Consider the following 14325-nt stretch of genomic DNA (forward strand, 5'->3'; position numbering starts at 1 on the left):
TAGCCGTCCAGTGATGAGAAAGAATATGTTTTAAGCATGTCTCAAATTTCTTTATTACAATGGAGTGCTTTAGGCTGGCACATAAAAAACTAGACATTGATTTGAAATATTACACATATGTATTAAAGGTACATTTTAAAAGATGAAATATGTATTTTGAATATTATGAAAACTTCTTAAATTCAATTATATATTTTGCCTCAGGTTTTTCTCTGCATATGACAGAGTTTCATTTCAGTTAGCCTTAGGATAAATCTTTTTTCCAAAATTTCAATTGTATTAGTTTTTACATCAGTTGTTTGAACCTTCTCCAAATTCTTCACTTCTTTTAGAAAAAACATGTGGAAAATAAAAGAGGTTGAAAGTGAAAAATCATCCCTTAGGATGCCATAAAATGCTATTACCAAATAATTTTCTTCCCCCTCTCATTTCCTATACTACATTTTTGCACATTATTGTTAATAGTGACTTTCTTTTGTAATAAATGTTATAGATTTGACAGTTATTCTTAAATCTGTAAATTTTTGAGTATCTGGAGATTAAACACTATATGCTTGATTTTTCAATTTAGTAATTTTCCAAAAGTGTTTTTCACTATATAATTTTTTTGTGATATGGTGAAATAGTATTAAGTTGAAACATATGAACTGCTAAAATTAAACCTTTTTTACCCTAAGAGATTAGGAAATTGAGTCAGCGTACTAAAACATACACCTAACTAAGAAATGGAACCAAATATAATAAGATGAATGTACTTCCTGCATTGAAACATTTGGAATTTTGCTGTTACACTATTGGATAATAATTTTATTTGTTTGTTCTGGGGCCGCACCCAGAAGTGTTCAGGTCTTACTCCTGGCTTTGTGCTCAGGGACCACTCTGGAGTACTTGGACCAGATGCAGTACTGGAGATTGAAACCAGGTTGGCTATGTTTAAGGCAACACTTTACCTGCTCTACTATCTCTCTAGCCCTGTATATAAAATTCAGGCACATTAAAATATATATTATGTATTAATCTTCAAAAAAAGTTGTTGAATGCCTATGGTGTATATATGTAGCATTGATATGTGTATGGTTTATATTTATGAACAAGTCAGAGAATACAGAAATATGCTTTTACTTTTCCATAGCATTTCAGGTGATGCTATGGAAAAACTGTCAAGTGTAAGTTATATTGACCATGCTCAAAGTTAAGGCAGGTTTTTAGTGTCTAAATGTCTAACTTAGACTCTTAGAAGGTGATATTTGTATAAGTACTTGTGTCTGAATACAGTACCCTTCCTTTAAATAATCACATAGCCCAGCACTTCCTTTAGATCTCTGGATGTTACCTTATCAGGGGAGTCCCTATCACCCTATATAAACTAGTACTCTTCCTCCTGTCTTCTAAGTAGTCATGGAAATATGTTGTTCATATTATTTCTTTCAGTGGAAAGAATTGCAGTGAGTTAACACGCCTCAATTTCAGGGCCTTAAGGATCTTCTGCAATGTTAGGTCATACTGTTTCTGGACAGCTGCAACACAAATGATGCCAGAGACTGAGAAAGGAACATTGGGCCTTGGCCATTTATACTCACTATGGAACTTCTCAAAAAGTACTGATTGAGGATAGATCATTATAGCAGTGGACGGGGTACTTGCCTTGCATGTGGCCATCCTATGCTTAATCCCTGTTACCGAGTATGGTTCCCTGAGCCTACCAGGAGTGAACCCTGAGGACAGAGCCAGGAGTAAGCCCTGGGCACCACAGGGTGTGGTCTATAAACAAACGCAAAGCAGTGCTTGTTCCAGAGTGTGCTGTTGTATTTGCTAATCTTTTTTAGTTATGCGTCATAGTTTGAAGTTTGTTTTTGTACAGTCCTCATTCTTCCTCCCTTTTTTTCTTTCATAGATGTCAGACAAATATTATGCTTTTTAACTCTTCCCAGTCAAACCTGCTTCCCCCTTTAGCTTTCATAGGCGTTTGTATCCCATCTCTTCAAACCTAAGAACAGCAGTAAAAGAACTCATCCTTACATACTATTAAAAACTGATCACAGTAGTTAATTTCTGAAGGATTTAAACTGATATTGTGCCTTTCTGGGGATGTTTTCAAGAAGTGGTCAATTAGATCAGAATTTGAGGAGTGGATTGTTTGCTATTCCGAGTGGTGTGTGGAACACCGATTATTTCTAATACAAAACTGTAGTCCAAAAATACAGTACAAAAATATTTTTGTAGTACAAAAGTATTTTTGTAGTACAAAAATATTCACTGTTGGTGATTTGGGAGGCTGTTCCAGTGGAAGGGATTATCCTGGATAGACCTTCATTCTTTTGAAAAAGGATAGATAATACAGAGTATTTAAGGACAATGAAATTGGCTAGCTGTTAATATGATTCCATGACTGTCATCATGAAGAATAATAGTACATTTTAAGAACTAACAGTAGAAAAAAAGCCCTCATTATAAAGAATAATGATGATTTTTAGAAGTTAAGTTTTAAGAGCTGAGTGCTTAAAAGAACTGACAGAGGAACCCAGGTGTGTGGGACCCAGGGCTGAGATCTCCAAGCCTGCACAGTTTGGGACTGGACCTGCCAGTAACTAGACAGTTACACCCACCAACTGCCGTGTAACTCCAACAACGGCCAGGATCCAGAGATCATCACACTCAGCTCCTGGGAGAGAACAAGACAGAGTCTCCTACCCTATGCCTGACTGTCTCCACCAGGGCCCAACAGCTGAAGACCACCGAGGCCCAGCCAAGGCCTTGCTGAGAGCACTCTCCACACACTTGGATGAGCCTCACGCATAAAAGAACTGACAGAGGAACCCAGGTGTGTGGGACCCGGGGCTGAGATCTCCAAGCCTGCACAGTTTGGGACTGGACCTGCCAGTAACTAGACAGTTACACCCACCAACTGCCGTGTAACTCCAACAACGGCCAGGATCCAGAGATCATCACACTCAGCTCCCGGAAGCGCGTGGCCGCATTCGCGGCCGCGTGACATCTTATCATCTCATTCCTAATTTGGTCAAACTGGCAGGCTACCAAATGTAACATGCCCACACGGCAGAGTCTGGCAAACTCCCCGTGGTATACCCAATATGCCAAATACCAGTAACAATGATGGGTCTCATTCTCCTAACCCTGAAAAAGCCTTGAATATGGCACTTTAAAAAAAAAAACTCTCAGGGCTAGGACGAAGAAGACGTTACTGGCACCTGCTCGAGGCAATTGACGAACAACAGGGTGGTTGTGATCGTGATCGTGAAGTTTTAAGAAGTTAATTTGATATGCCAAAACCAGTAACTACAACTGGTCTCATTCACCTGACCCTGAAGGCTTCACTGACATGGCAGCACTGAGAAGGATGAGAAAGGAGAGACTGACAAAATCTCAAGGCCGAACTACGCTGCCACAACGAAGGAAGACAAAAAATGATCATCTGTACTTTCAATGCACGTACGCTAGCATCAGATGCATCCATCGAGGACCTGATGGTACAAGCGAGAATGATCAAGTACAACATCATTGGTCTGACCGAGACAAGAAGGCATGAATCTCACCATGCCGTTTTCGACACTGGAGAAGAATTGTTCCTCAGAACATGCGATAAAAGAGGTGTCGGAGGCGTAGGTGTCCTTGTCAACACAAACTTGGCCATGAGCATTGATTCATTCGAACGCCTAACAACCCAAATCAGACGTTTACATTTGAATAGATGTGGCTCACTGCCAGCAGTTTCTATCTTCGTTGTCTACGCACCAACATCTCATTATGATGAAAGAGAAATAGAGAAGTTCTACATGGAGCTGGAGAAGTTCTATAAAGAAGACCACACCTTCTACAAGATCATTGTGGGTGATTTTAATGCCAAGATAGGACCTAGAAGATCAGCTGAAGAACTTCACATCGGGACCCATGGCCTAGAATGGAATGAACAGGATGAGAGACTGTCTGAGTTCATCATGTCGACCAGGACCATCCATGGTAACTCAGAGTTCCAGAAGGCAGAATCTAAACGTTGGACATGGGAGTCTCCTGGTGTGGACGATTCCACAACGAAATAGACCACATCATGTTCAATCAATGGTTTTGCCTGACCGATGTCGCTGTTGTCCCAAAATTTTGAATGGGATCGGACCACCGTCTCCTTCGTGCAAAATTCTACTTCACAGAGCGGGGAGAAAGGGCTGCAAAGTTCAAAAAGAGAACTCCCAGAAAGACCAACAACTGGGAACTCTTTGGCACTATTGCGGCAACATGGGAAGATGTCATTGTTGACATTGACGAAGAATACGATGGACTGGTTCAGCACCTCCATAAATGCGCGAGGAACGCCAAGAGAGAGATAGCCACAAAAAAAAGCCTGTCTTCGAAAACTCTTGAGCTAATTCGCCAGCATGGTTTGGTGCATGCCTCAGGCAACCACAAGCTAACGTCCGAGCTCACAAAGCAGTGCAGAGATGCGATCAAGGAAGACCTCAAAGAGAGAAGAGCAGAAGTACTGGTAGATGTGGCAGAAGCTGTGAAAAGTATTCGTAACGCCCGCCTGTCCTTCGCCAACTACAAGACCAAGATGACTGCCCTCCGATGTCCTGATGGATCCATCACATCCTCCAGAATGGCAATGGAGAAGATTATCCATGACTTCTACTCAAATCTCTTCGATAGCCATGTCCACTTGCTGACATACCAAATTCCACAGGATGGATATGTCGTTCCCAATGTTCTCCCTTCCGAAATCCGACACGCCATTTTGTCGGTAAAGAAACAAACAGCACCTGGCCCAGACAAGGTCAGACCTGAACACCTGAAGAACCTGCCGTCAGTACTCACCAATACACTGGCTCGGCTCTTCATTCGCTACCTGTCTGAATGCAAGGTTCCGTCCCAATGGAAAACCAGCAGGATCGTACTACTGTTCAAGAAGGGAGACATCCATGACATTGGCAACTATTGCCCAATCTGCCTATTGTCTGTGATCTACAAGTTGTTCACTCGAGTCATCCTAAATAGGATTGGCAGAACACTAGATGAAGGACAACCATGCGAGCAAGCCGGGTTCCGCAAAGGATTCAGCACCATCGACCATATCCACATGATAACCAAGCTCATTGAGGTTTCTTGGGAGTTCAAGATGCCGCTCTGTTTAATGTTCATTGATTTAAAGAAGGGCTTTGATTCTGTTGAGACGGAAGTGGTCATTGAAGCCCTAGCCAATCAGGACATTCAAGCCCAATACATCAAGATCCTCCGTGAACTGTATTGCGGATTCACTACCAGGATCTCACCATTCTACAAAGAAGTGATCGTTGATGTCAAGAGAGGGGTTCAGCAGGGTGATACCATTTCACCGAAACTCTTCAGTGCCACCTTTGAGAAAATCATGCAACAACTGGAATGGGAAGGAATGGGAGTGAAGATAGATGGTCGGCAACTACACCACCTCCGCTTTGCTGATGACATTGTTTTAATAACACCAAACATCAGCCAAGCGGCACAAATGCTGGCCGACTTTGACCGTGAGTGTGGAAAGGTAGGACTACAGCTGAATATTACGAAGACAATGTTTATGAGAAACAGCCTCGTTCCTGATGCCCCATTCGCTCTCAACGGAACCACCATCTCCGAATGCAACAGCTATGTGTACCTAGGTCGAGAAGTCAACATGACAAATGACCTGGCACCCGAGCTGCACAGGAGGAAGAGAGTGGCTTGGAACGCCTTCAAGAACGTCGAAGAAATAGCTAAGAGGATGAAGAACCTCCGGCTCCGGGCACATCTCTTTGATTCCACTGTTCTTCCTGCATTAATATATGCCTCAGAGACCTGGGCCCTACGCAAACAGGATGAGAACACTATTCAGGTCTCCCAAAGAAGAATTGAAAAAGCTATGCTTGGAATATCACATTTCACTCAAATGAGAGAAAGAATCTGGAGTTCTGACATCCGTCGATGATCAAGAATCAGGGACGCTGTCTCATTTGCCAAGGTGTCAAATATCAGATGGGCTGGTCACATAATGAGTTTTAAAGATGACCGCTGGTCTAGAGCTCTTACTGACTGGATTCCACGGGATGTCAAAAGACCGCGTGGCCGCCCACCTACCAGATGGTCAGACTTCTTCGTCAAGATCATGAATGATCTGTTTGAGGCTCTTCATGTTCCCAGAGTGAACAGATGCCATTGGACTACACTAGCACGTGACAGGGACAAATGGAGACGTTACTCGCGCCCGTTCGAGCAAATCCACGACTAACGGGAAGTTAAGTGATTAAGTGAAGTGAAGAAGTTAACAGAAGACTGAAAACAAAGTAAGAGGACAATAAGCTTTTTATTCCTCAATGGGAGCACAGAAAAAAAAAAAGAAAACAGCTAGGATTCAGTACAAGTTGAGTGGAGTCTCAAGAGCCAGAGACCCTGAAATCAGTTACAGATCCACATAGACTTTCTAAAGTTTTCTGGGATCAGCAGGTAGAAAGAGGAATCCTTATACCCTAATGAGAGGAGGAAAATTGATGCAAATCAAGTGATCCACTTTGAAAGTACTTGGAACTTCTTTGTCTGCAACTTAGAGTTACCAGACTCAGATTACTGCAGAGACGGTTTGAATTATGTCATTATTAGATAAACTTCCAAGACTAATACATGTAATAACAGGGTGAGAGAACTTTAGAATAGAAGGGAAAACAAACAAACAAACAAACAAACAAAACTTAACCTGAACAAGATGTGCAATGATGGCTTTCTACTTGGTTTCATTAATTTCTCTTCTTTCCACTCAACAAGAGACTAAAGCAACTCATCCTGGATGAGTCACAACTTAATGTATATGGAGAGGTAATAAACCCATGTGGTACAATGAATGGACTGTGTTAGCAATGGTGGTTCACCTATCAGATCTCTATTTGAAGAAAGACATACTCAGATCTGAGAAGTGCAGTTTATTGAGAATGCCTTCCTTCTTAACTCTTATGGTACTGACTGAGAAGTTGCTTACACATCATGGTCTGATACTTCTCCTACCCCATAATTCTTCTTCTTCATATCTTGCCTTTTCACATATGTAATATATATATATACCACAGTCTGAAATCTTTTTTTTTCTCAGCTCTGCTTATTCTGTCTTTAACTTTTATGGACATTTTGCACCCTTCCCATCTTACATAGCACATATTATCTTCTAATGAAATTTCAGAATTTATTTTCCTCAAGACTCAAACCAAGATACTTTATGAGGGTAAGAGTTTATCTATTTGACATTTATCTAACTTACCAGCACCTTAAACAGTATTTTCCAAGCTTTAACACTAAATATATACATTTTAAAGTTATAATCTGAATTACTCATGTTAATTAATCTACCTTCTGATTAAACTGTTATTCAAGACCAGTATAATAATGATGTTACCACTTGGTATGTATTAAGTGATATAGATGGATTATTTTATTGGATTCCACAATATCATGCAGAAAATTCTTATTCTCATCTTTAAATACTTGTGTATTCACAAGTGTAAATACTCAAATCAGAAATCAAACACAGGCTTCAACCGATGGGTGTGATGACCAAGTTATGATACTTTCCACTAGCATATGTCTTAATATTTTTTGATACTAAATTATGGCAGAGTCTAAATACAGTATTTATCCAATATCTTTGAAAGTTTTCCTCTAAAATTCATATTTGTTTTATTTGCACTTTTGTTTGGAAACTCTTCATTACTTCTCTATCTTCAATGAAGAAAAGTTTTGTTTAGGTTTGTTTCTATCCTACTATATCTTTTAAATTTAAGTAATTTTTACTTAAGCTTAAAAATGCTAGTTGTATCAAAACTAAAAACACTGAAATGCAAAGCTCCCTAACCATTTTTATGTTTTTTGAATCACCAACCTTCTATAGTAAAGATTTTCTGGTTATGTTGCCACTGGTTTTAGCCTCTTTGTGGCTTCTTATAGCTATCATTTGAGGATTACAGACTCTCCATATTGGTTAGTATAGATACAGAAAACCATCATCATCATGGTAGAAGTCATTACTGTCTTTAGCTACATGAATCATGCATGATGAAACTCTCACAAGTTTTGCTCTATATCTAGAGAAAATTGAAATTATGAAACAAATAGCCTCTTTGACTATCCAAGAGGGATTAATGTCATCTATATGACAAAGTGGCTTATTACACAAGTTTTACTTTTTTTTTTTTTGCTTTTTGGGTCACACCTGGCAATGCACAGGGGTTACTCCTGGCTCTGCAACTCAGGAATTACCCCTGGTGGTGCTCAGGGGACCATTTGGGACGCTGGGAACTGAACTCAGGTTGGCCGCGTGCAAGGCAAACGCCCTACCCATTGTGCTTTTGCTCCAGCCCCACAACTTTTACTTTTAAATATTAATTAATTCATTTTGCAATTGTGGATATTATTCCTGGCAGAACACTCATCACAAGGGCAGGTGTTCAGAGAGTGGTGAGAAGCCTAAAGATCTAATCCAGGGTCTAAATTTTATGATCTACCACATTCCCAGCTCCTGATAAACACTTTTACCGCCTCTTCTTACACCCATTTAATATGCATTCCCTTGGGATTTTATCTAGTTCTTAGATTTTAATGTAATTCTGTTCTGCTTCTATCTTTGTGAATTATACTGACTTACCCATAAACAAACTGACGGTCTTCTGAAAGCAGTCACTGATAGTCAGATCAACAGAACTATCATTAAGATTCTTTACTTTTGGGGCTGGAGCCATAGTACAGTAGGTAGGGCATCTGCCTTGCAAGCAGCAGGCCCGGGTTCAATCACTGATATCCCATATGGTCCCCTGAGCACCGCCAGGAGTAATTCCTGAGTGAAAGAGCCAGGAGTAACTCCTGAGCATCTCTGGGTGTGACCCAAAAGGCAAAAAAAAAAAAAAAAAGTAAAAGAAAAAAAGACTCTCTACTTTTTTTTTTCTTTTTTTTTTCCCTTTATTGTATTTTATTTTTTTTAAAGTTGTAGATTTACAATTTTTTGTGCTTTGGTTTCAATTATACAATGATCAGATACCCATCCCTCCACCAGTGCCCATTTTCCACCACCATGGATAATATCCCTCCCACCCCCATCCCCCCATCCCCCCTGTCTCTGTGGCAGGGCAATCCCCTGTGTTCTCTCTCTCCTTTTGGGTGTTGTGGTCTGCAAAAGAGGCATTGAGTGGCAAACATGTTCAGTCCATAGTCTACTTTCGACATGCATCTCCCCTCCTGGGAGGATCCTCCAAACATCCTTTATTTGGTGCTCCCTTCTCTATCTGAACTGCCCTTTCCTCTAGGATACCCGGCTGGCCTCTAAGTTATGGAGTAATCCTCCTGGTGCTGATCTCAGCTATTCTTGGGTATTAATCTCTTACTTTGTTACTTTATATCCCCCAGATGAATGCAATCTTTCTATGTCTATCCCTCTCTTTCTGACTCATTTTGCTTAGCATGATACTTTCCATATTGTACCACTTGTATGTAAATTTCATGACTTCATCTTTTCTAAGAGCTACATAGTACTCCATTGTGCAGATGTACCAAAGTTTCTTTAACCAGTCATCTGTTCTTGGGCATTCAGGTTTCTTCCAGTTTCTGGCTATTGTAAAGAGTGCTGCAATGAACAAACAAGTGCAGATGTCACTTCGACTATACATTTTTGCCTCTCTGGGATATATTCCCAGGAGTGGTATTGCTGGGTCAAATGGGAGCTCAATTTCTAATTTTTTGAGAATCGTCCATACTGTTTTCCAGAAGGGCTGAACCAGTGGACATTCCCACCAACAGTGAAGGAGTGTCCCTTTCTCGCCACATCCACGCCAGCATCGGTTGCTTTTGTTCTTTTGAATGTGGGCCAGTCTCTGAGGTGTGAGATGGTATCTCATTGTGGTTTTGATCTGCATCTCCCTGATGATTAATGATGTAGAGCATCTTCTCATGTGCTTTTTTGCCATTCGGATTTCTTCTTTGAGAAAGTTTCTGTTCATTTCATTGCCCCATTTTTGGATGGGGTTGGATGTTTTCTTCTTGTGGAGTTTAACCAGTATTTTGTATATCCTGGATATCAACCCCTTGTCAGATGTGTATTCGGCGAATATCCTTTCCCATTCTGTAGACTGTCTTTCTATTTTGGTCACTGTTTCTTTGGAGGTGCAGAAGCTTCTTAGTTTAAGATAGTCCCATTTATCTATCTCTGTTTTCACTTGCTCGGCCAGTGGCGTGGCATCTTTGAAGATACCATTAGCTTCAATGTCATGGAGGGTTTTGCCAACTTTATCTTCAATGTACCTTATGGTTTCTGGTCTGATGTTGAGGTCTTCAATCCATTTTGATCTTACTTTTGTACATGGTGTTAGGCAGAGTTCTGAGCCTATTTTTTTGCATGTAGCCGTCCAGTGATGCCAACACAATTTATTAAAGAGGCTTTCCTTACTCCACTTCACATTACTTGCACCTTTATCAAAGATTAGATGAGCATATGATTGAGGGGAGATGTCAGTGTATTCAACCCTGTTCCATTGGTCTGCAGTTCTGCCTTTGTTCCAGTACCATGCTGTTTTAATTATTACTGCTTTGTAGTACAGTTTGAAGTTCGGGAGGTTGATTCCTCCCATTTTCTTTTTCCCAAGAATTGCTTTAGCTATTCGTGGGGGCTTATTGTTCCATATAAATTTCAGGAGTGTTTGCTCCATTTCTTTGAAGAATGTCATGGGTATCCTTATAGGGATTGCATTGAATTTATACAATGCTTTTGGTAGTATTGCCATTTTGACAATGTTAAGTCTCCCGACCCATGAGCAGGGGATATCTTTCCATTTCCTCATGTCCTCTTTTATTTCCTGAAGTAGCGTTTTGTAGTTTTCTTTGTACAGGTCCTTTACTTCCTTAGTTAAGCTGATTCCTAGGTACTTGATTTTCTGGCGCACAATTGTGAACGGGATTGTTTTTTTCATGTTGCTTTCTTCTCTCTCACTGTTTGCGTATAGGAAAGCCATGGACTTTTGGGTATTGATTTTATAACCTGCAACTTTACTATACGAGTCTATTGTTTCTAGGAGTTTTTTGGTGGAAGTTATTGGGTTCTCTAAGTAGAGTATCATATCATCTGCGAATAGTGAGAGCTTGATTTCTTCCTTTCCTACCTGAATGCCCTTAATATCTTTTTCCTGCCTAATCGCTATTGCAAGTACTTCCAGTACTATATTGAACAGCAGTGGAGAGAGTGGGCATCCCTGTCTCGTCCCTGATCTTAGAGGGAAGGCTCTCAGTTTTTCCCCATTGAGGATGATGCTTGCTGTAGGCTTGTGGTAGATGGCTTTAATTATGTTGAGGAAGGTCCCCTCTATACCCATTTTGGCTAGGGTTTTCATCATAAAGGGGTGCTGGATCTTATCAAATGCTTTCTCTGCATCTATTGATATGATCATATGCTTTTTATCTTTTCTTTTGTTGATATGGTGGATTATGTTGATTGATTTCCGAATGTTAAACCATCCTTGCATCCCTGGGATGAATCCTACTTGGTCATGGTGTATGATCTTTTTGATGAGTAGTTGGATTCTATTTGCTAGTAGTTTGTTGAGGATCTTTGCATCTGTGTTCATCAGGGATATCGGCCTGTAATTCTCTTTCTTTGTGGTATCTCTGTCTGCTTTTGGTATCAGTGTGATATTTGCTTCGTAGAAACTGTTCGGAAGTGTTTTTGATATTTCAATTTCGTGGAAAAGCTTAAAGAGCATCGGGAGTAAGTCCTCTTTAAAGATTTGGAAGAATTCACTAGTGAATCCATCCGGGCCAGGACTTTTGTGCTTGGGGAGACTTTTTATTACCATTTCAATTTCCTTGATGGTGATAGGTCTGTTCAGGTATTCCAGGTCTTCTTGGTTCAGCCTTGGGAGTCTGTAGGAGTCTAGGAATTTATCCATTTCCTCGAGGTTTTGATGTTCCGTGGCATAAAGCTTTTCAAAGTACTCCCTGAGGATCCTCTGAATTTCTGTGGTTTCTGTTGTAATGACCCCCTTTTCATTTCTGATTCGGTTTATTAGGGTTTTCTCTCTCCCTTTCTTTGTGAGTTTTGCTAGAGGCTTATCGATCTTGTTAATTTTCTCGAAGAACCAGCTTTTGGTTTCATTGATCTTTCGGATTGTTTTTTGGGTTTCCATCTCGTTAATCTCTGCTCTGAGTTTTATTATTTCCTTTCTCCTGTTCGGGTTGTGCTCCTTTTTTTGGTCCTTCTCCAAGCTCTTAAGCTGTGAGGTTAGGTTACTTATGTGTGCTCGCTCCTCCTTCCTGAGGAATGCTTGTAGAGCTATAAACTTTCCTCTTAACACAGCCTTTGCTGTGTCCCATAAGTTTTGGTAACTCGTGTTCTCATTTTCATTCGTTTCTAGGAATCTTTTGATTTCCTCTTTGATTTTCGGTCTAATCCACTCGTTGTTCAATAGTGCACTGTTTAATTTCCAGGTGTTTGATTTAGTTTTCTGTGTTTGTGTGTGATTTACTTCTAATTTCAGCGCATTATGGTCTGAGAAGATTGTTGATACAATCTCTACCTTCTTAATTTTATGGAGGCATGTTTTGTGGCTCAGCATGTGGTCTATCTTGGGGAATGTTCCATGTACGCTTGAGAAGAATGTGTATTCAGCTTTTTGTGGATGAAGTGTCCTGTATATATCTACTAAGTCCCTTTCTTCCATTGTTTCCCTCAAATGAAGTATGTCCTTGCTAAGCTTGAGTCTGGTTGATCTATCAAGAGGTGACAAAGCAGTGTTGAAGTCTCCCACTAGTATTGTGTTGCTATCGATGTCTTTTTCCAAATCTATGAGTAGTTGTTTTAAGTACTTTGCTGGTCTCTCATTAGGTGCATATACATTTATTATTGTAAGTTCTTCCTGTTGTACAGATCCTCTGATCAATAAGAAATGGCCTTCACTGTCTCTTATGACCTTCTTCACTCTGAAATCGATGTGGTCTGATATAAGGATGGCTACCCCAGCTTTTTTATGGGAGCTGTTTGCCTGTAGGATTGTTTTCCAGCCTTTGACTCTGAGTCTGTGTTTGCTTTGACTATTGAGATGCGTTTCTTGCAGGCAACAGAATGTTGGGTTCAATTTTCTAATCCATCCTGCCACTCTATGTCTTTTAATTGGTGTGTTTAGCCCATTGACATTGAGAGAGATTATTGTTATGGGATTTTGTCCCATTGTTCTGTTAAAATTTGGTGTATTTGAGGGGCCTTTCTTGCCTTAAAGTAGCCCATTTAGTTGTTCTTGTAACCATGGTTTTGAGTCTATGAAGTTCCTGAGCTGTTGTTTGTCTGTGAAACTGTGTGTTGTTCCTTCTATTATGAATGAGAGTCTTGCTGGGAAAAGTATTTTGGGGGAGGCATTTATTTCATTGAGTTTTTTTACTATGTCCCACCACTGTTTTCGGGCCATGAGGGTTTCATCAGAAAAATCAGCTGTGAATTTTAAGGATGCTCCTTTGTAAGAGATTTCTTTCTTCGATCTTGCTGCTTTCAGAATTTTGTCTCTGTCTAAGGTTTTGGTCATTTTGATCAGAATGTGTCTTGGGGTATTTTTATTCGGATTTCTTCTAGCTGGTACCCTTCGGGCCTCCTGAATGTGGTCACAAGTTTTCTTCAGCTCTGGAAATGTTGTAGCAATGATGTCTTTGACAGTTTCTTCTTCATCGAGGTTTTCTTCCTGTCCCTCTGGGACTCCAATAATTCTTATGTTACCCCTCTTGGCTTCATCACGATCTTCTCTTGCCATCTGTTCCCGAATTGTGAGTCTCTTTTCCATTTTCTGCTCTTTTCTGGAGAGTCTCTGAACTTCATCTTCGAGCTCACTGATTCTGTTCTCAGCCGCTGTTACTCTGCTGCTGAGGCCTTCCACTGAGCTTTTCAATTCGCCTACGAGATTTTTCAGGTCTGACATTTCTGATTGCATTTTCCTCATTTCTGCCTTCAGATCCTCTTGTCTTCTATTGGCATTGCTTTCCATTGTTTCTTTTAATTCCCTAAGCATCCTAAGTAGCTCCCTTCTGAATTCCTTGTCAGAGAGGTTGTCTAACACTACAGTACTGTTGGTGTCATCTGGGCTAGACTCTTCAATATGAATGTTTGGTGGGCTTTTGCGTTGCTTTACCATTGTGAGAGGTGTGGTTTACTCCTTCACGTTCAGTGTTACTATTCTGCTTGATATGCAGTGTGAGTTAAGATAGGCTTATGAGTTATTGGCTACTGTGTTTCTAGTGGCTGAGCTAAAATAGAGAAGTTTCCATCTAAGAAGTTAGCTTATGGTTCCTATGGCATATGTA

Source organism: Sorex fumeus, unplaced genomic scaffold, assembly GCF_029834395.1.
Source record: "Sorex fumeus unplaced genomic scaffold, SorFum_2.1 ptg000037l, whole genome shotgun sequence".
Lineage (NCBI taxonomy): Eukaryota > Metazoa > Chordata > Mammalia > Eulipotyphla > Soricidae > Sorex > Sorex fumeus.